General features: G+C 35.8%; 1 protein-coding gene across 2 annotated transcripts in view; it reads left to right on the forward strand.

Moving 5' to 3' along the window:
* aay (phosphoserine phosphatase) overlaps window positions 1–21,800 on the forward strand; it is a 392,153-nt gene that overhangs the window by 227,215 nt on the left and 143,138 nt on the right. The gene's annotated exons all lie outside the window — the stretch shown is intronic.

Here is a 21,800-nt window from a genome sequence, read left to right on the forward strand (position 1 = left end):
ACTTTGCATTATATGTTAGTAAGATTATACAAAAATTTTCCAGCCCCTAACTAGGCTGATCAGCAAAAATACAGAGTTTAAATGGACATGACTCGAACAAGATGTCTTAGAAAAGCTATAGGAAGAATCCCGTAAAGAACGAATGTTAGCAGTCCCAGACCTTAAAAAACCATTTATCGTAACAACAGATGCATCAAAATACGCGTTAGGTACCGTACTCAGTCAAAATTAAATCGGCAGCGATTGCCCCTGCAAGTATGCTTTACGCACCCTAAAAAGCCGCAAATCGAGATTTTCGCGATCTTTGTGAAAGAACAAATCCATCCTTATTCATACGGACGTCAATTTACAGCGATAACAGATCACGAATCACTGAAGCACTTTCACATGACCAAGAAAGTTAACTTAAGGTTCAAGCGGTTAAACACACAGCTATTAGGATATAAATTTGACGTAATGTATAGATGGGGAAAAAATAATTTCATAGATGCCCTTTCTATGAACTCAGTAATTGCAAAAGGTGAAATTGATCTGGAGTTTCTAAAAAAATACCTCTATCTACTAGCAGAAAAACAGGAGGCAAATGAAATCCGTTTCGAGAGTGGGCCACCAGCAAGAGTGTTTGCAGTTCAGAAAAAAGGGTACAGAGTAACGAAGAAAACGACAAAATTAGCTCACAGTGAACTATTACAGCATATATATAGACAGGGAACCTAACACTGCACATGGCCCAGAAAACCATTTCAAAAGCGACAAAGGTCGAAAAAACTCTTTATCAACTTGGACGTAGGTAACAAAGAAAAAAGTGAATTTAGAATTGAGTCTGGGTCCATTAAAATAGAAAAATTCTCCCTCAAAAGGAAGTCCCTTGACACCGAAATGTGAGCAATAAGCACGGTATTAGAAGAGCTCGTTTTGACAACACGAAAAGGTGAAACAACATCTTACAAGACTTACATACTTCCAACACGAAAGGGCAACATTTCTGATAAAAAGTCGAGCTACTCAGATACTACAGAGAAAATAACATGGCCCAATCGCAACTGACAAATGAAAAATAACTTAATCCAACACAAGAGATTGAGGAAGTCAAAGTCGACAAGAGACATTCAAGTCACAACAATAGCAAATACTTGCTGCTAGGGTCACAAAGAACGTGGAATTTGAAGGAAACAGCCAGCTGCATTTTAAGTACAAAGCTAGGGAAGACAGTCAGCTTATCAATAAAATTAGAAGAAATAAAAACAGAAAAAGTCAGGAAGATAGATATATGGATAGAAGAAAAAGCAATGCACGGGGACAGCCTGAAGAAGTTTCTCTTTTATAACGAACAGTCAGCTTACAAGAACGAACAAAATCAGAGCTACATACAAATTAATACAAGAAAAGAACCATGCAACATGGGTGATGACAAATGGGAATATTTAGGCAACGGCCAGCCAGCAGAAAAAGCCAAGGGAAGTCGTCTCTAAGCAAAAGCATTAACATGCGCTCTTCAACATTTTCCGACAGCATAAATCCGCAACAAACGCAGAGTGCAACTTACATCAAATTAGTGAAACTGTATAAAATCATAAGTTCAGAGGCAAACACCTGCAGTAAACCCTGGCATGAACTTAAATTGAAACCTAACCTTACTGAATCAGATGACAACTACTTATTCTATTCCTTAATGAACACTTGTCAACTGAAGTTTACAGCTAGTGAGTTAAGAGCAGAGCTATTAAACTTACCATGCTTGAACGAATGTCAATTTTTCGACAAAGTCAAAGAAATCTTGAGTTTGGATAGAAAATTTGAAAACGGAGATCGTATTTATCTCTTATTAGAACACTTTAAATGAAATGTATGTGTGCACATGCACCTCTCCAATAAAACATGGTGGCTGGATGAATATCTACACTCCCACTTTGAAAAAAAAGTAACAGTAAATGTATACACATACATCTACAAGGGCAGCGTTATTTTCCTCTGATAAGAACCACCTCCACCCTTTATATAGATCCAGGCGAGCTATAGTCCCTTGGCTAGAGGCTCAATATGACATAGTGACTGTGAAAAAATTACCGACAGATGTATATACTAAGAAAATGAATTTGCAGCCGTCAGAAATAACAAAGGAGGATACTGGTTGTGCTAACTTAAGCAAGATATATTTGGTAATGAGGAAAACATAAAGATGAGATGATTTATACATTCCGAAGTAAATGACTTTGTTTTCAAAAAGGACTATGAAGGCACAATAGACTTCAGTATGATATGGGTAAACATTAAGCTTTAAAAAAGGGAAAAAATACATCCTACCCCGAGAACAGGCTGACATAGTTACTGGCGTACTAAACAAAGCATGTAGTCAGCAACAAGAGGGAGGAGGAGAACACGAGGGTAGCGTCGCACATTCAGGAAAAATAAGTGCTAAAATTCTAAGCAATAGGAACGACATCAAATCACCAGGAGAGGGAAAATCGAAAAATTCTGATCGAAGAACAGTGTCAGTGGATAACACTGCACAAATTAGAGCTCTAGAGTTAGAATTGGCTTTCTACCGTAGCTAAAGCCCGCTAACCTCAGAAAAAATTGGCATGGCCACAGGGTAACGAGACATTTAAAAAGGTCCAAAAGATCACTAAATAGCCGTTCCAATACATAGAAAATCTAGTGGTACTAAAAACCTCATCAGGCATTTCCGAGACAGAGGTAACAGAAACTCTGATTTTAAGAGGTCTAATAAAATTGGAGAAATTGCACACTAAAGAGTGGCTGGTAGGTAAGCCCAAAATCCATTGGCCATTTAGAATTGCCGTGATAATGGTGTTTGTGAAAATCTATTTAGAAAATAAGACTTTATATATTTGTGATTCTCTTAAAATTATATTTGGAAATAAACATTATTAAATATCAAGACTAACTGAAATATGAACATCTGGAACACAAAAACTGTTAATATCTTTAACAAATTCAAAGCTTTTTTTAATGGTAAGATCAAACTGTGGTAACTTGTTTTTTTTTTTTTACGTGATCCACTTAGATATAAAATAAAGTGGCGAATCAAAGATGAACATAATCATTATCATCATATTATTAGGTTTGTCAACCTTAACTAAACCGTATCACCCAGCTAATATACAGTTATCTTTCATATTTAAAAACATTTTTTTATTGTAACCAAATAAGTTTCTAGAATTTAGTATGGTGCTAAACTTATTTTATCTACGTACTTCATTATTAAATGGATTGTTCTTGATTTTTTTATAAATATTTATGTAATTTAAGCTATTTTTAACTGTTTCAACGAAAGCATTTTTAAATAATATTACAAATGCTCCACCTTTGTCCACTCTTATTAACGTTACGTTATTATTCTTATCAAAAAACTGTAAGGATTTCTTAAGCACATTTCATATACATACATATTTATTTGATCCAGAACTTTCTTACTTAACTAGTTTTTAAAGTTTTCAAAATACATATTTCTCATTTTAGTACTATCTTCAGTGTGTACGTCAAGTTTTTCAACTTAGACTTTTGAAATATCCAAAAAAAAATTTGTTATTGCTTACATTACGTAATTCTGGCAAGAAAAATCAAATTTTCTACTTGAACTTAATACAAAAATAACTTAAGGTGAGATATCTAAGTTAGTGAAACTGTGGATCAAATCATTTTTTTTACTTTCAAGTTTATTAATAATGTCAGTGGTTTAGTTAATACTGTCACCATACTTCTTATTTCACAAATACATAACTACATGATACTGTGTTATCCTTTTTCTAATTGTCTCTTAATTTATAATTAAAGTATTTGTACCTATCGTTACACAATTTCTTAAATTTAATTTTTAATATTATTTCAAAACTGCTAATAGAATTTTTTATTTTGTAGAAAACAGATTTTTGTATTAAAACTATGATTTAACTGACAAAAAAAGATGTTGGGCTTGTTTCTTATCACTGTAACTACAAAAATAATATTTATCTAAATTTTTCATACTAATAATAATATTTACAGAAAAAAGTTCGTAGTATTTATAGTGTAAATGGAAAACACATATGCACCAAGCCTTATCCAATACTTTCTACAAGTCATAGAAAGTATGTAAGTCATCATAAACTTGTTTACTATGAATACTGTTTAAAAACAAAACAAGGCTAATACTAGTAAGAAATTTTACCGTCCAAATTTTCTTTAGCAGTTGTGATGATATAGCTTCCATGGTGATGTTTGGTTTGAAAATAGTTAGAAAATGTCCATATTTCAGCCCAAACGTAAAATTTCGGAGTTAATAGAAAAGATTATAAGAACAGTGATGAAATATACAGAAAAAGAAAATGGAATAAAAAGGCAATGCTGTTTAAAACTTTTTTTTTAATCTGTACAGGTTGCACGATTAACTTTACTTTATTACAATTGTGCAAGGTACCTGAAAATCTGTTACATCTTCATGATACACGATTTTGAACAATTAATTTGGCGTAACCATGTAGTATTAGTATAATTATCATCATCAGCTTTACTTATTCCAATCATGTTCGTGTGCTAAATAAAAAGTGAGCACATAACATCTACTTTTTTTACTTTTGTTTCCATGTGCGTATCTGTACTTTACATATAACAACTGTTCTTGTATGGTTCTGACCTGGTGCATAAATCGCGTAAAAACAAAATTAAATTGTCAAGTTATGTGCAACTTGGATGTCATAAGTGACACGGAACATTTCCATAATATGTATTAATTAGTTCAATGAAATTTAAAAAAAGATATTCTTATCAATATTTCATTGCTAAAATTTAAAAGACAAATTTGATAATATATGTTTTTGAAGATTTATTTCTGGTAAAGGTCTCGAGGCCCACACTTTGTTTTAAATTAGGAATATGAAATTGTTAGTTACAAAATAAAATCGCTTAGTCAATTAGATTTAAAATAATATTTCTTTCAAGAGAAATCTGATGGTTATATTTGGAATTGAGCGTTCCATTAGTGGATGTTTGTTTTAAATACCAATGAGCAATTATTTTAGTATAGGTTTTTATGATTGTGAAATATACAGCATACCCTTTTTTCATGATCCCAATGAAAGTTATGCTTTTTTCTTGAGTCCGGATAAAAGCTTTGCCCTTTTCTGGAGTGTGAATGGAGACTATGCCTTTTTTTTGAGTCTGGACGAAGACTATCTTCTTTGTTTCATGCTTGGGCTTAAACTATGCCATGTGCTCGCATCTGAACAAAAACTCAGCCTTTTTTTGCTTGTATGAAAAATATATCTTTTCGGCTTTTAGGTATAAATTTTTGAAGTGAAAACTTTTTTAGGCGCTTTGGACGATTTTGGACGGGGAAAAACTCTTGGTTTTGCGTCAGATCGCTCTCAATTAAAAGCAAGGTGATCCCTACTGAGAGTCGTGTAAGAGCGCGAGAGAATGAAATGTAGGCGAGGGGGGTGGGAGGAAAAGGGGAGCCTGCTCTGTATTAGTCAGTAGTAAAGAAGGAGGGAGTAGCTTGGTGGTACGGCGGAGTGTGGCGGAGTATGGCCGTGCTGACAAAAGCTAAGTACTCTTTCCTTGTCTAACGGCGTGGCAGCCACTGCGCAGTGCGCATAGTGAGCACTTGAATTTCGAATCAGACCGCAAATGTGTGTTAATGATGTACGTATAGTACGTAACTGTACCTTACTATTACTAGTGTAACTTATACGTACTATATTGGTATGCAGATTTTAGCCATGTGTCAATGTGTATACTGTAAACTGTATACACTATACAGTGCATGTTACAGTATTATTGTATAAGTGTATAGTGTATTAGTGCAAAGCCAATAGTACCAATACCAATTATCCATGCATAGTTTCGAGAGTGAATATTGCTGAAAGAGCCGATTTTATCTGAAACCGTCGTTTGGCATATGTATCCATAAGCGTGCTGATTGTTCACTGACTGTATGAGCGTCCGAGTATTCAAGACGACGATGATCAATTCCATCAAGGTGATTCGGGGAAGTAAGATAATTGTATTATTATGGGATTATAGATTTCGATCGTAGCTTAGGATTTGCACTGTTTGGACCCTCAATATAAATGAAAGATTCCGTAAGTAAACCAATGTGCTCCTAAATATATTATTTATAGTTATAGAATTCGCGCATTGACGTTGACTTTTTTAGAATCTGGATCGATGCACTGGATGTACATTAAGTTTGTAGATTACATACAATGAAATTTGCTCTACACCTTATCTTAAAATAATTTGGATACCAAGATTTTTTCAACCTGTTGCATGTTCCAATCCTCCATGTCACCAGACACGTTACTTACTATCGAATAATATTAAATTCAATTTAAATGAATTCCAAAATAAAAACCTTTCATTATTTTCAAATTAAAAGTTAGAAATAAGTGAATGAGAAGTATATTTTTTATTCTCATCTTTTATTCTTAATAGGTAGTTATAAATAAATCTTTCAATTCTATAGCATATAGAAAACCTTCCCTTTACATCTCCACTTTTACAAAGATAGGCCATAGCCCTTAAGTTAAGATTTGTCAAATAGATAAAAAGTAATATTCACTACGTGAACTGAATTCAATATTTAATAAGATAATTTCTAAAAATGATTTCAAAAAATTACGTTAACTGCAGCTCTACTGTTTTTGTAAAATTAAAAATTATAGGTATAACTTGTAGTGCCTTATTTACTACAGTTACAATATGATTATATTCTTAATACTTTTAGATTTTGACGAAAAATAACTTAGATGAACTTTTTGCAGCTAAGATATTAAAAAAAAAAAAAATTATGGATACCTTAATTTTAATATTATATACCTGGGGCAAAAAGAAAGTGAAAAAAAGAGATTAAAAATCACATGCTTTAACATGACACTTTTTCACATCATTTTTTTTATAAACTTTTTACGCTATACTAAGATTGAAAAATTTTTTTAACGGATAAGTAAACAACATTGTTAATAAAATTTTCAACTTCTAAATCTTTGTCATAAATTCTATCCAATAAAAATTTTGCTAGCACAAACTACTTTTCCTTAGTACTAAGTAAGTTTTTAAAATCTTTGACACATACTGCAAGTACATAAGCATGATAAAGATGAGATGTAAGTTTTTTGACTTTTATTTTCGAGCAAAATAATGCAGTTAACTTGTTTGTTTATCTCAGTTAGTCGGTACAACTTTAAGATGTTTTGCTCTCGAGAGATGGCCTATCTAGCAGTAGTTATATAGAAGTTACCCTTTAGTAAAGCAGTTTTTTTTTGTGTATAGGAGTTGGCAACATTATGAGATTAACCTTCATTTTATTTTGCTTGTAATTTTAAGAGTAAAATTTTTTTTAAGAAAAAGTACGATTTTTTTGAAAACTAACCAAAAGAGTCCAGAAATTTTTAAAATGAAAAAGAAATTCTTTATTGAAAAAACAGATTTTTTCTTTAACAAGTTTTATCACTGGACAGCAAATCCAAAGCTGCTTTTTTAAGACACCAGTAGTTATTACGACACAGTAGTCTGTCACAAGAAACCCCCACCACGTGGTGAGAGTTTCTGAATGTAGCCACTGTGCCGCTGTATACTTACTATGGGAGGTGGTATCAACTCCTCCTACACCTAAGCTGGAGAGACTTTTCAGACAGGCCACCATACATACCCCCTCCTCACATTTTTTTCCCAATCTGCTACTATGATTGCCTGAACCCTCTTTGTGTATCTGTTTGTATTAATTACTCTCTCTGCCAAGATTACCTGAATCTCACTTGCATACATATAGGTATTTTATTCTTAAATTATTTAAATACCGTATAAAAATAGATTCAGAAAAAGATACAGTATAAGAGAGTCATCGTCATAGTATTCGTTTTGCTTATGACTCTAATTTGAACGTTTTATACTTTACAGAAGTTCAGAGTATTACAAAAAACTTTTATGATAAAAAAATTATCAAATACTTTCCTATATTTATAACGATGACTGATAGCTGCAATATGAACCAAATAAAAGTTTTTAATGTTCATTTAACTTGGATTGGCAGTTTTGGCACAACTAACCATTCAGACTTATATAGAATCCCCACACATGTTCACCTTTTTTGCTCTCCCTATAACAAATTTTATTACACCATACGCACTTGTCAGCACGTCCAACTTTTATTTTTTCTAATTATTTATACATAACTCAAATTAATTTTTGTTCACATATTTTACAGTCATAGTTAGCATTGGTAAATCCTTTAAAATTACTTTCAATGTATATACATATACATACACATGCTTATACATTTATACGAAGTCATCGTTTCCAACAGAAATGATACTGAACCAGTGATTTTTATCACTGTTTAATGCCATTACTCTTTTTTTATCACATACATTGTCACTATTGTCACTTACTATGTCACTATCTGAAAAAAAAATTGCTTTGAGCCACAGTTTAAAAAAAAAATGTATCACCGTTTCACTAATTTTTCATGTTTTCTTAGTAAACGATGGCTTATTTACACATATTTATTCTCAATAAAATAGATCCCTGCACGCAATGCATTGCAATTATTTAGTACCCTAAAGAGTGTTTTTCAAGGTAGCCATTGTGGATTGTCAAGTCCAAAATCCCCGGCCAAATGTTGAAATTCATGACCTTTGATTGATGTATACTAAAATAATTCCGATATAACAAAACTTTAATAATTACATAAGCTCCCGGAAAATTAGTAAACGTATAAGCTCGTCCAGGGCGCGCCGATAAAATTTCCTAAAATATTAAATCAAGCCACAGTTGGCGCAAACTCTCAATGATAACGTTACTAATCGGAATTGTTTCAGATTCCGAAGGTTTTTTATCCTCCAGAAGCATATTGTCATTTAACTTAGTGGTACACATCGTACCAATGAGTGGTAACTTGAAGTTTCATAGTAAGCACAATTTATTCACGAGATACATACGAACATTTGTCATTTTATATAATATACTGTTTACTTTTGTCACTACATATGTCTTTTTTTCATTAGAGAGAACGACAGTAAGTAACATGTAAGAAGTTGCATACGAACACCTACACGTATGTATAATGCTCACTGTGACAAAAATGCCGTGAGACTTGAGAAAAGGAATCTCCACGGAAAAAGTGGTGATCGCATCGTAGAAATCAAAAAACTGTTAATCAGCTTGTTGAGTCTTTTATGAAGATATAGATACTATTGTCAACTTTCTTTGTTAACACGATTCCTCGTTACATACTATCTTATCGTCAAACTCATCACAGGACAGTTATTCTATTGTAAAGTGTAAAATGTAAAATGCTTTTTGAATAGGGATAGACAACTTCACCGAGTAAGACATTTGGTGTTTCGAATAAAATACATAAACTTGCAAAAATCGTAGTTCCCTTTGTAATAAATATCGTGTGAAGTAGAATACACGTCACGAGTCTCAAGTTACGTACACGCGCTTGTGCGCCTGTATGACACACACTGTGTAAAATTGCCATGTAAGATATTTGATTATTCGTATGGAATGCAAAATCTGCATTTTTTTCTTTTTCCTTGAATATATAAAGTGTAAAAAACGATTCTAAATGTATATGTCATTTGTCATACAGACATACTATAAATATGATATTCTGTGAGCCGCTAATCCATAGTATTTTCCTTCTCTTTATATAACACTAGTCGTTATGGAGGGTACTACCAAAACGCATTTAATTGGCGTTATTGGGTGTTTGTTACGAATGATTACGAACCGCATATTCCTACAATGTGTGGTAGCAAGTGGAGTCGCAATTTAGGATAGTTGTCGATAAATGTATTAGTTAAAAAGTTATACTTTCTTGTACTACATTGTCAGATAAGAACGATTAGTGATGCGTTTAAACGTGGACTTTTCAACAACACAGTGATTCTCGAAACAGTTGTGAAAGCGGTTAAACAAAGAGGTGACAGTAAGGACCCACTGTTTGGGTTTGATCTTTTATCTTTCAACAGTAAACGTTTAAACAATAACCCAATAAGATGGGTCCAAAACTAAGTAAATTAAACTCAATTGCAACTCATCCAAAGAGCGATGATGATGATGATTGTCAAACTCGACTCTTAGAAAAATCATATGAAAAAAAAAAAAATTGAAAAATTTGATTTCTCAAGGTTTCCTACAACCCAAAAACAAATATATACAAACTTATGATGAATAAATAATAGAAAAACGGCCCTTTCAATACATGCCTCATTAGAAGAAGGAAATTTCAAGCGAGAATATTCTGCGATCTTAGTTGTACAAATATATCTAATTACCTGATAGCACATTCTTAAAACCGTTAGAGTATATGGTTTATAATCAACGTTAACACAAACATTGAAATAGATACTTAATTGTTTAGAAAAACATATTTCAAGAAACTTCACATCAGCACGTTCTTCCACCTTGAAAAACAAAAGTGTCTCAATTTAAGGTACACGAGTAACTGTTGTTACAAAAATTTCAGGAAAAATCGATTTTGGACTTGCATTTTTCCGGGTGACGAGTATCTGTACGTGTACGTGGCTTCAGAACAGATGAAAGGAGGCGACATGGTGGATAAAGTTCTAGTCGTATTGTTGTAGTGGCGTCAATGAGTATCTGTACGTGTACGTGGCTTCAGAATAGATGAAAGGAGGCGACATGGCGGATAAAGTTCTAGTCGTATTGTTGTAGTGGCGTCAATGTCAAGTTCTCCGATTGGTCCAAAACACGTTGCCATTTTCAGAGCTCTTTATCATCTTGAGATAAAACAATTGGTGCACAAAGCTGAGACGACACTCATTAAGTATATTTGTGAGAGCGCATTAAACATTCTCGAAGAAAATGTTCCACTACTTGCATTACACAAAAAATACTTGCGTTGATATGCCAACGCTCTCAGAAAACTCGCAAAGGCAAAAATTTATTCATCATCGAAGAAAAAAATCATCGTACAACAAGGAGAAAACTTCTTACCTGTTCTGTAGGGTCCACTCCACATTAAAAAAATAACTTCTTTGCCTCAAGAAAACATGGACCAATTTTAAAGCACATTTCTCATCGATGGTCTAAAATCTGTGCAAACGCTGGGTACAAAGATAAGTCTACTCGACGCAGAAATGAACCACATCTTGAATTTACCGTATACTGACAAGTACACCTCATAAGGAATGAGACAGTGAAAGAAAACGAAATGCTGACGCGATCATGGCGAACACCAAGGCATCACCAGATAACGATCCCTCTTATGATGACGTCGACAAGAACGAAGAAAAACGTAAGGAGGAGAAAAGACAGGATGTCGAGATTAATGAAAGAGTACCAAAAAAGTTTCGTCGAAAAGCTGCAGTTATCGTATAACGATTGTGTGTTACTGGTAACTTTAAGTGGAGCAATGAACATACCATTCTCATAGGTGGCGTTCGCATACTACAGTCGCATATCATCTATTTGCTAAACAATGCCTTGAAGGACAGAAAAAAAAGGACACTGGTAGGGCATGATCAGTTTATAGTGACACTTCGTATGACAAGTATCCCACAAGACTGTGTTGGAAATGCCTGGGTGTTAGAATTACTGATCGGTAACGACGACGACTACGATGATAAATCAAAATCGCCAAATAAGAGTCTAAGATCTACGTCTAATAGTGGGAGTTTTTTTAATGAAAGTAGTACTAAATCAACGGCTTCACTGAAAAATAAAAAAAAATTGAAAAAAGTTGTGCCTCCGTCAAAACAAGTGAGAAAATGGCGTACGTTGAGTGGAAAAGTGGCCAAGGCAAAGATACAAAAGTAAAAGTTGAGGAGGAAGAAAAAAGCAGTGCTCTTCACTTTCACCGACTATCGATTGAGATGCCTAAATACAAATTTTTCAATCCTGGAACGAACTATCAGAGTGCATTGAGCATGGGGATGTGAGTATGAGCCCTTCAGACGAAGCATGTCGTCAGCACGATCTTGCATAAGCTACGGAGGAGAAGGGTGAACGTCTAAAAGCCGATCAAGTGTTGGCTGAATTTGCTTTTTTACGTATGCTTGCCAGAGAAACACCACCAGATAAGCAAACAGTCGCTTTGTTGACAGCATGATGCACGTGTAGCAAGATTACATGTGATAAATTTTTTTCTAGCATCAAAAGAGACATTGCATCTAAATCTAAAAAGAAAAAAAAGTAAAATCATCATGCATAACACTTTGCAAAAACTTTACTACAAAATGGCATGACAAACTGCACGCGGGTAGTAACAAACTCGCGAGTGCTGTGAAAAATAAATGTTGGCGATCAAACGTAATTAATTAAGTAGATAGTCAAAATGCCTATATTTTACACGGACCCATAAGAAATCGTTTTCTCAGAAAAAGCTATAACTGCTTAACTTTCATGACATGTGGAAAGCTGATTTATTGGACTGAAATCGAATTAAATTGAATTGAAGTTTATTGAGATTGAGGGCATATGCCCTGTACAACCATCGCATATTACAATAATTTATTACAAAGTGCAGCATAAATATGCCGCATAAATATGCAGTCTTAAGTTAATACATTTTGTTTCAGGTTATAAAAGAAAATATTTTTAATTAGACATACCAGATTCTGGTTCGTTAGTTACAATGTTAAAAATAAGTATATGTTAGCGTTTATGACTAGAACGTCTAATTAATATGTACATCTCTTTCCAATTCTGATTCCTTCTCCTCTTTTCACTACATAGGACTAACTACAAATAAGTGTAACAGTATGAATTAACAGTATAGAACAATAAAAATAATGTTCTCGATATAAACTAGTGTATTTAATATTACATTCTTTGGGACGTAGTATGCTGCATAGCTATAATATAACTCTTGTTAGGCATTGTTTAGACTCGTCAGGAAGGATATGCTGCCAGAGTTGCAGGTCGAATATTGGGCGTCCGCATAATACTTGCAGCGTGCCCTACTATGAATTCCACATAACCGCTTCGGCAATATGAAAAGAACTCTCTGCTGTGTCTGAACGTACGCGATTAATACTAAGTTTATAACGTATGCGCCGCAGCAAAAGGGTATGGTTCTGCGTATTATTATACAGCTTCTCAGATAAGTAGTCTGGTTTGGTGCTCATACGAACTCTCGCAATGAGTCTGATTGATAGGTTTCTTACTATGGTTTCATGTGGTATAATGCCGTACCTCAAGTATTCAGGGGAAATAAGTTCCCAACTTTTCTTGCCTGTGACAAAACGTATAGCCTCGTTCGACAATCTACGCATTTTTATCTAAAGTTCGGCTAATAAACCTATCAACAATGGTGTGCAGTAGCTAAAATATGGTAAAATAAGAAGCTTGACCAGCATTACCCTCATGTCAGAGGATAACTCTAGACTATATCTTTTAAGCCTGTTCAGAGCCACGTAAATCTTTCCCAAAGTCTATACGCTCTGGTTCCAAAATTCAGGGTGCCATCAAAAGTAATGAGTAAGAGGTTCAAGGTAGGGGTTACTGTAATCACAACGCCATCGACCTAACCTGTAATCACAACGCCATTGAGTAAGAGGTTCAAAGTAGGGGTTACTGTAATCACAACGCCATCGACCTGCAGATTCAGCAGTCTTTCCTCTATCATACAAGATATTTAAACATGACTCACCGACCACTTTGCTTTCGTTTTAACTGTGTGTACCGCGAACTTTCTACCTGTTGACCAAGAGAATAGATGGCTCAAATCTTCGTTGGCCTTCCGTATGGTCGTCGGCATGTCTATAAACTCACTTCAAATGTAAACAACCGGGTCATCCGCATACAAACATACTGGCAATAGTGGAGACATCGGGTCAGTTCAAATATGTAGAGCAAGAACAGAAGCGGGCCCAAGATCGACCCCTGTGGTACCCCGGCATGCCTGTATCTCGATCATGAATGTTCGACCCTCAGCCCAACCACTGTCTGCTGAAGCGCACATAAAAACGCAAATAACCATCTGCTGACAGACGTCAAACATCTCAATTTTCGCAGTTCACCTATGAAAGTCGCCACATCGACACTACCAAAGGCATCTCTAAAGTCAACTGACACTATCAGCGTCAGCTTCCTTCCTCAATCTTCCCTTTAATATCGTGGGCAGTCTCTATTGGATTTAGAAGCCTTAAAACCTTACAATGCTGGCTACGCTTATGTTTTCATTGTCATCGATGTCGGCAGAAAATACGCTTGGGCGGTACCTATCAAGGATGAAACATCGAAAAACGTCACCATAGCATTTTAACATATTGTATCAAGGAGTGACAATCATAGACCAATGTGTCTCCAAACGGATAAAGGTAAAGAATTTTTAGGTCCTGAAATGCAATCGGTTTTTAAGAAAATTAAACACAGAGTAGCACGTAGTCCACAGACGAATGCTGCAGGAGCTGAGCGTTTTATAAGAACTATTGAAGAAAGAATATGGCGATACCTTTCACACACAAAAAATTTTCCCTTTTTACACTTTCTTCCAAGTATAATAGAGACATACTATCGTACGAAGCATTCGTCAACAAAGATAGCGCCAGCTGACGTGACTTTACACAATGCTGCGCAGGCACGTAAAAGTATGAAGCAACGTTACAGCGGACAAATTTATAAGAATTTAAAATGTAACGTTGGAAATTTAGTTCGCATTAGTAATACGAGATCAGTGAGATTTGTCTGTTGAAGACATTAACCGTTCTTTTTAAGAGGAAGAGTTTAGCAGAGTGCAAAAGAAATTGAACGAAAGCTTCTTCAAGGTTGACAAGATATTGAAAAGTTGAGGTAAGGGACTTTTTAAGGAATATTTCTTCAGCTAGAAGGAATATCCCGGAACACTTAATTCCTTGGTAAAAAGTTACTATTCAAAAGATATAAAATGAAGGACGAATTTTAAGTTGTGTTGCTTACGAACAATAGCATGCAGTATTACCCTAAAAATACGACTACGCATTACATGACAAAATTACCTCAGCAAACTAGTTTGTAAGGTCGATGGAGTCTTGGTATGATAGAGATTCAATTACCATTGACGCTTCAACATGCGATAAAAGATAGCGAAAAAAAATACCGTAAAATTTACACCATGGCTTCACGATAGTGTATATAAAGAAAAATTGCAAAATTGCATACGCCTTGGTCTATACGCAAATTTCGAAAAAATTATGTAGAAAACCTCGCCAACGTTGTACCGTCGATCCGTATCATTTCACCTTCAAGGTTACGCGTGTGGTTGTGTAAAAAATAAAATTTTCTTATCTCCTATGTACATAACATTGTTATTTAACTTATTTTACAACATTAAAACCAATGTAAAGGACCCAATTAGTAGACTTATACCATTCGACTTTAGGATGCTAAAAGTAATGCTTCGCTTTAAACGAGTCTATTGAAAATTGTGGATCCCTACAAGGACTACTTTATCGCACAAAGTGGTGGTGGAAGTCTGACCACAATTCACGCAAACGCTGCTGGAAGTGTTGAAAGCATTTGCGTAGGGTCCCCCTATTAACGAGGACACGGAAGTATCATATCGTTTCTTGCCAGAGTATTTCGACTAGTTTTACCACTCATCAAACGAGGTGCCAAACCTGTTAGCAAAGAAGCTGTTCATGCAGGTATGAACGTTATGTCTAACATTACCATTATAAATATACCTTTCAAAGACACATTTCAAATGTGCATGATGGAATCTGGTAATACGCTTGATAAGAAAAAACAAAGAAAAATTAGACAAACATGTGGAAGGTTCGAGATATAAATTTAGCTGACTCCACGAGCCATTTTAGTTGCAATTGCTTCGTAAATCTGTGCAGTCAAGGCGTCGTGGGCGTCATAAGAGTGAGAACAAAAAAAATAGAAAACGCGCAAAAAAAGATGAAAAGAAAAGAGAACAATGACAAAAAAAAGAAAAAAAAACTGCAAGAGACATTTCTAAAAGTTAAATTTAAAAAAAATGGCTTTCTTACACAGTCACTCGTGCGAGTGTTTTGAATCTAAGCTTCTTTTGTTAAATACTCCACCAACTTAAGCATATATTAAAGGATCTCAACGGATTCAATATGAGTCGATATTATCGCTCACGTGATGATTTACCAATCGAACTCGTCGTACCAAGTAATGTTGACAAATACATTGATCTCGCACACACGATACTCCGTCTTCGTGTCAAGTTGACCGCAAATAAAAATGAAAAATTGGATGCTGACACATAGCATCTAAAATATCAAAAGTTATGCCAATAAATAATTTTATGGATTCGTTGTTCAATCAAGTCAATGTGTTTTTCAATCAGCAACCTGTCTCACCTCCTAACAATGCATACGCTTAGAGAGAGTATTTGGACACTTTATTTAATAACGGATCTGTGGCAAAATTATCCCACTTACCGAATGCCTTATGGTGCGACGATACGGCGACAAAGATGGACGATGTTTGGGAGGCCAACGCGGGGATCGTCAAGCGACGTACATTACTACAAGCAAGGAAATCGATTGATCTGATTGGTCATCTTCATTGTGATGTATGCAATCAGAAAAAATCACTTATCAATGACGTCGATCAAAAAGGCGATTCGCAAGATCTCGCAATGCACTTTGTCTTTTAGACACTTGGTTTCCGTTCATATCGAAGAAGCACATCTTTTAGTGAGGCACGTTAAAATAAGTCCATCTGTTCTGCTAGCCCATACCAAAGCTCTGTCAAAGAGCACAGCAAAATATTCACTCACGCGTGTCAAAATAAAAGCTGTGATGATGCACAGCAGTATTAATGGCAAAAAGGGATAATATTATTTTGGGGCAGTTACCTAAGCGAATAATCATCAGTTTCGTTAAAAATCAAGCTTATAATAGCAATCGCACTATTAATCCATTTGGTTTTCATAATTTCAATATTAATTTTTTTGTTAACATATTAACGACGTTGAAGTTCTTTCTAAACAATAACGGCCAGACTCTTAAACGAATAATTAATACATGGATGATTATCGTACTTTGTTTCCGGGTACTAGCGTTCACTTTCTCAATGGAGGAAATCACATCAATCGCAAATCTTATCCTAACGGTTACTGCCTCTTTGCTTTCTATTTAACACCAGATTTATAGGCCAACAAATATTCTTATTGAAACCTAATTAAACACGGTAGCGTTAGATTTGACGTTCGATTGGCCCACGCTCTAACTATTAATGGTTTAGTGTGTGCTGAGTACGAGAATATTCTCGAAATTCATGCGTCACGTCAAATACTGGTCGAGTTTAGTGGCTAGATGGCACCACTAACTACATGTTCTTACACTCACTGCTTGGACACGTCAGTTGTCTCTCAGTTTAGATCCTGTTGGTACATTTAACCAGCCATGAAAAGTAATAGACCTTATAGTAGACATTCAGTATTTCAAGGTCAGAGAAGACGTAACGGTGCCAAAAAAAATTGCCATCGTTGCTTTGAACGATGACTTTTCTGCACATTGAGTAGTAACAACTCCTTGTCGCTTGCAAAAATTGAGTAAAGAAGCGCAACGACAAAATATTTGGATGTCCCGACACCATCATGGGTTTGATTTCTTTGAGGGTGAACTGTTTTTGAAAAGCGATTTTTAAAATTTTGACTGTTATGAATTCTAAGAAATGAAAATGTCAGCATTTCATAAGCCTATCTCTAAATGTACAGTCAGCATTTTTTTTCTTTGGCGTTCATACTTGTTTTTGAAGTGATACAATCCAAAATGCTTGGTAGTGCAGTTTTGACAAGCTCAAACTTTATTTATCACCTCGAAGCGTTTTTAACACTTCCCACTCTTTCAAATAATGAGTAGCATATATTTGTGCTTCAACAAAAAGCAGCTATCAGTCTCTGATTAATCATCCGACAGTTAATACATTATAATGAGGAGCCAATAGAGTCTGTAAAGAAGAGAGTCTTGGAAAGAGAAGTTTTGGATCTGTTAGCCTTAAGGCAGCATCAACAATCATCGCTCCCTCAGATAAATAATCAAATAGCAAATAGCAAGCTTTAGAGATTTAACAAATCATTTGGTAAGAAAATAATCGTTGAGCTTGAATAAGAAAAACTACTGGACACCGATTTGGAACCTATTATTCGTCTGTAAGGCGTAGATTTCGGAGAAATTCCTTTCACAGTTTCTAGTTTGAGCGAGTTACAATTAGCCTTCTCCGACATTGAAAAATACTTTACGACGGATGACAGTTACTTGCAAGATATCAAGATCTACGTATTCAACTGATCTTTGAAGTTTACGATGAGCTGTAAGGAAAGAGCAATCAAGATTGAAGAAATAAGACGATGGTAAAGAAGATAAGATAAGAAGTGAAGAAGAGGGAGCTGCAAAGAAGTATCATCAAAGTTTAGTGTTAAAAAAAATAACATTTAAATAAATTTATTGTACATTGCATTGATTGTAATTGACGCACATTATTTTAGGAAAAGGTAGAAGTGTGTGTGAAGCATAAATAGATTACTACATATCAAACGTTGTAAAAAATGTTGGGAGTGATTAGAATGATAACGATGTGCAGAGTATTTACGAAAAAATTGTAGCACATGACATTGTAAAACAGTATACTTTGACGAAAGATCTCATATGTGACATTGTTCACAATATTACGTTTTTTTATATAAATGCCTTTGTTAATGCTACGAATAATGGAAATAAATAAAATAAATGTTTTTGTTTTGTTGTTATTTAACCGTCAACTTACTTCTTTTTCCGATAACAATGCAAATTTCAAATAAAAAATAAAAGAAAAATGCCCAAATACTCGTTAAGTATACTCGCTTATTAATAATTATTACAATCAAACACATATACAAAGAAAATTTGAAGAGGGGGAGTGTATGGTGACCTGTCAGAAAAGTCTCTCTGGATCAGATGTAGGAAGAGATGATACCTCCCCTCCTATAATAAGTATACAGGTGCACAGTGGCTCTGTTCAGAAACTTTGACCAGGTGGTAAGGCTGGCGGAGGGGAAGGGGTAGTCCTCCCACTTCCCAGTAAGTGAGCGGTGGTACAGTAATGTAGAGACTTTGGCATACTGACGTTAGCAGAGCCCAAACTGCACGAGTCGTTCCAGTCAGTCTCTGTATGCTCGTTGAGCTTAGCACTCACTTGTGTACTAACGTGGTTTAATAAGCACCATCACTTCTGTACTTCAGTCTGTTTCATTGACGTCAGCCTGACCTCGTCCATCCTCATCTGATTTTAAACATTTTTCTTCTTCTTTTTTTGTTTTTTGTTTCTGTTCTCTTGCTCAAGCATTTTTGACTTTTTGTACTGTACCTACGTGCGCACATTTCTTAATTTGCTTTTTGTTGTAACCTTGAAGTAAAATACAATTTTTTATATACATCATGGCCTCGCAGACAGACCAAATTAAAGAACTCCAGGAACAATTAGCCGCGGTTCAAGCACGACTGTCTGGGGCGAGTTCAACTCAGGTACATGTCGATAATTATCGAGCACCGACAATTTTCCTCTTCTATCAAAAAGAACTCACCATTTGGTATGCTCAGATAGAATTCACCTTTCGCACAACCAAGATCACTGATGAGAAAATAAAGGCTGACTTCATCATTTCTGCTTTCGAAGGGGACACAGCAATTATCATTTCCGATCTGATTGCGACTCCACACCCTACCACACCCTATACAAAGATCAAGGAACGTCTAATAGGCGCGTTCGCTTTCTCGACGGAGGCTAGGCTCAAGCGACTCCTGAAAAATCAAATCCTTGTAGATGGAAGACCGTCGATAGCTGCACGTTCAAGGGACCCTCCTCAAGATAGGAAAACTAACAGGACCGGTTGTTTCAGAAACAACCTAACCGTGTCCTTCCTTAAAACGTCTCTGCGTACGTGATCGTCGCTCTGGCCTTGTGTTTCTTATCGATACCGGGGTGGATATGTCCATCGTTCCCATTCCGACAGGTACTTATCGTTATCCTTCTATGCTCCGTCTATTTGTGGCCAATGGCTCGACCATCAAAACATTTGGTTCCACCCTGTACAGCGTCAACATTGGATTTCCCCAGCCTTTCAAGTAGAACTTTCTAATTTTAGTGGTACCCTACCTTATTATAGGAGCCGATTTTCTAGAAGCTCACGGTTTGAGGATTTCAACACCTCGTCACGATGATAGATCGTTTTTCTCGTTGGCCCAAAGCTGTTCCCATTAACCACATTTTGGCTAGTTCTGTCACCAGAGTCTTCTTCAACACTTGGATCAGCCGTTCCGGAGCTCCTGAGTTCCTCACCTCGGATCGTGATTCTCAGTTCAAGTCGCAGCTTTTTCAGGCTCTCCTGTCAATGGTAGGCTGCGAGCAAATTCGTACTACTGCCTGCCACTCGGGACGGGCTTGTGGAACGCTGGCACCGCGATCTGAAGGCCTGCCTTATCTGCCATTAGGACAAGTGGAATCGTTCTCTTTCCTCGGTTCTTCTTAGCCTCAGAACTCGCATCAGACCTGAGGTCGAGGCGAGCCCGGCTGATTTTTTATACGGCATCTCCTTGCGTATTTTGGGAGAGTTCTTCCTTTTCGGTGACTTCCAGCCTAACCCGCAGTTCTTCCTTGAGGAATTCAGAGAGTTAATGAAAAAGGTCAGACCCATTTAGGTTCCTCTTAAGTACAAGAAATATACGCCTTTTCGTGTATAAAGATCTTTCCTCTTGCTCACACGTCTTCAAGCTAGCCAAAGCGTCCAAAAAATCCCTAGAGAAACCCTATTCGAAGCCGTACAAGGTAGTCAGACGGGTGTTGGACCACATTTTCGAAATCGACATCAATGGCACCCCCAAAACGGTTTTCATAGAACTTCTTAAGGCCGCGTATCTGCTCACTAACGAGTTAGGCACCAATAACACCCCTATGCCTTCGGACAAGCACGACCATCCCTCAACATTGAAACCACGAAACGCTCTCCAGACTTATTCAAACAAAAGTAAAAGAATGAGTTTCAACCTACCGGCCTAGTCCAAAGATTAACTCTCTCTCTCTTTCTCTCGTTCTTTCCATGGATGTAGTTTTTTCATTTTAAGTTTTGCGTTTAGGAAAATGCGTTTTTCTTTATTAGTTATAAGAAATTTTTTTGTAAAACACTCTTCGTACGTGTTCCCAATTTTTTTGTAAAATAGCTAATGTAGCAACCTTTTGTTTGCCCGTACTGTACCTTCTGGTCAGTAGTACTAACAGTAATCTTTCTGTCGAGTACTCTTAGGCAATTTTCTTTAGGTAATCAGTAAACCCCGCTCATACAACTTTATTTTGTCAAAAAATCAAATCTCTAATTAGCAATTAAAAATTAAACTGTTACTTTGCTTTTTCTCATAACGAAGGGAGTACTGTAGGTACTCTGTCGTACCGACGTTAGCAGAGCCCGCGCTGCGCGAGTCGTTCCAGTCAGTCGCAATATACTCGTTGAGCCGAGCACTCACTTGTGTACTAACATGCTTTAATAAACACTATTATTTCTATACTCAAGTCTGTTTCATTAGCGTCACCCTGATTCTGTTCATCCCTACAGTGGTCAGTTTGAAAACTCTCACCAGGTAGCGGGGGTTTGTTGTAACGAGCCACTGTGTTGCAATAACTACTGACACCCTTTGTTAGACAAGGATGTACATCTGATTTTACTGGATTTTGGAAATTTTTATCTAAAAACGAAACGTACGATTCATATTAACAGAAAAAATATGTTGGTACGTAATCTATCGATAGAAAGATTTTAAAAGAAAGTTCATACAAGTCGATTTTTAAGGCAAAGCACTTCAAGGTGACTCGGCACACCTGCACTACCTCTTTATGCA

The sequence above is a fragment of the Copidosoma floridanum genome, unplaced genomic scaffold (assembly GCF_036245765.1).
Source record: "Copidosoma floridanum isolate Cflo_tuat_1 unplaced genomic scaffold, Cflo_Japanese_pri ptg000037l, whole genome shotgun sequence".
Taxonomy (NCBI): domain Eukaryota; kingdom Metazoa; phylum Arthropoda; class Insecta; order Hymenoptera; family Encyrtidae; genus Copidosoma; species Copidosoma floridanum.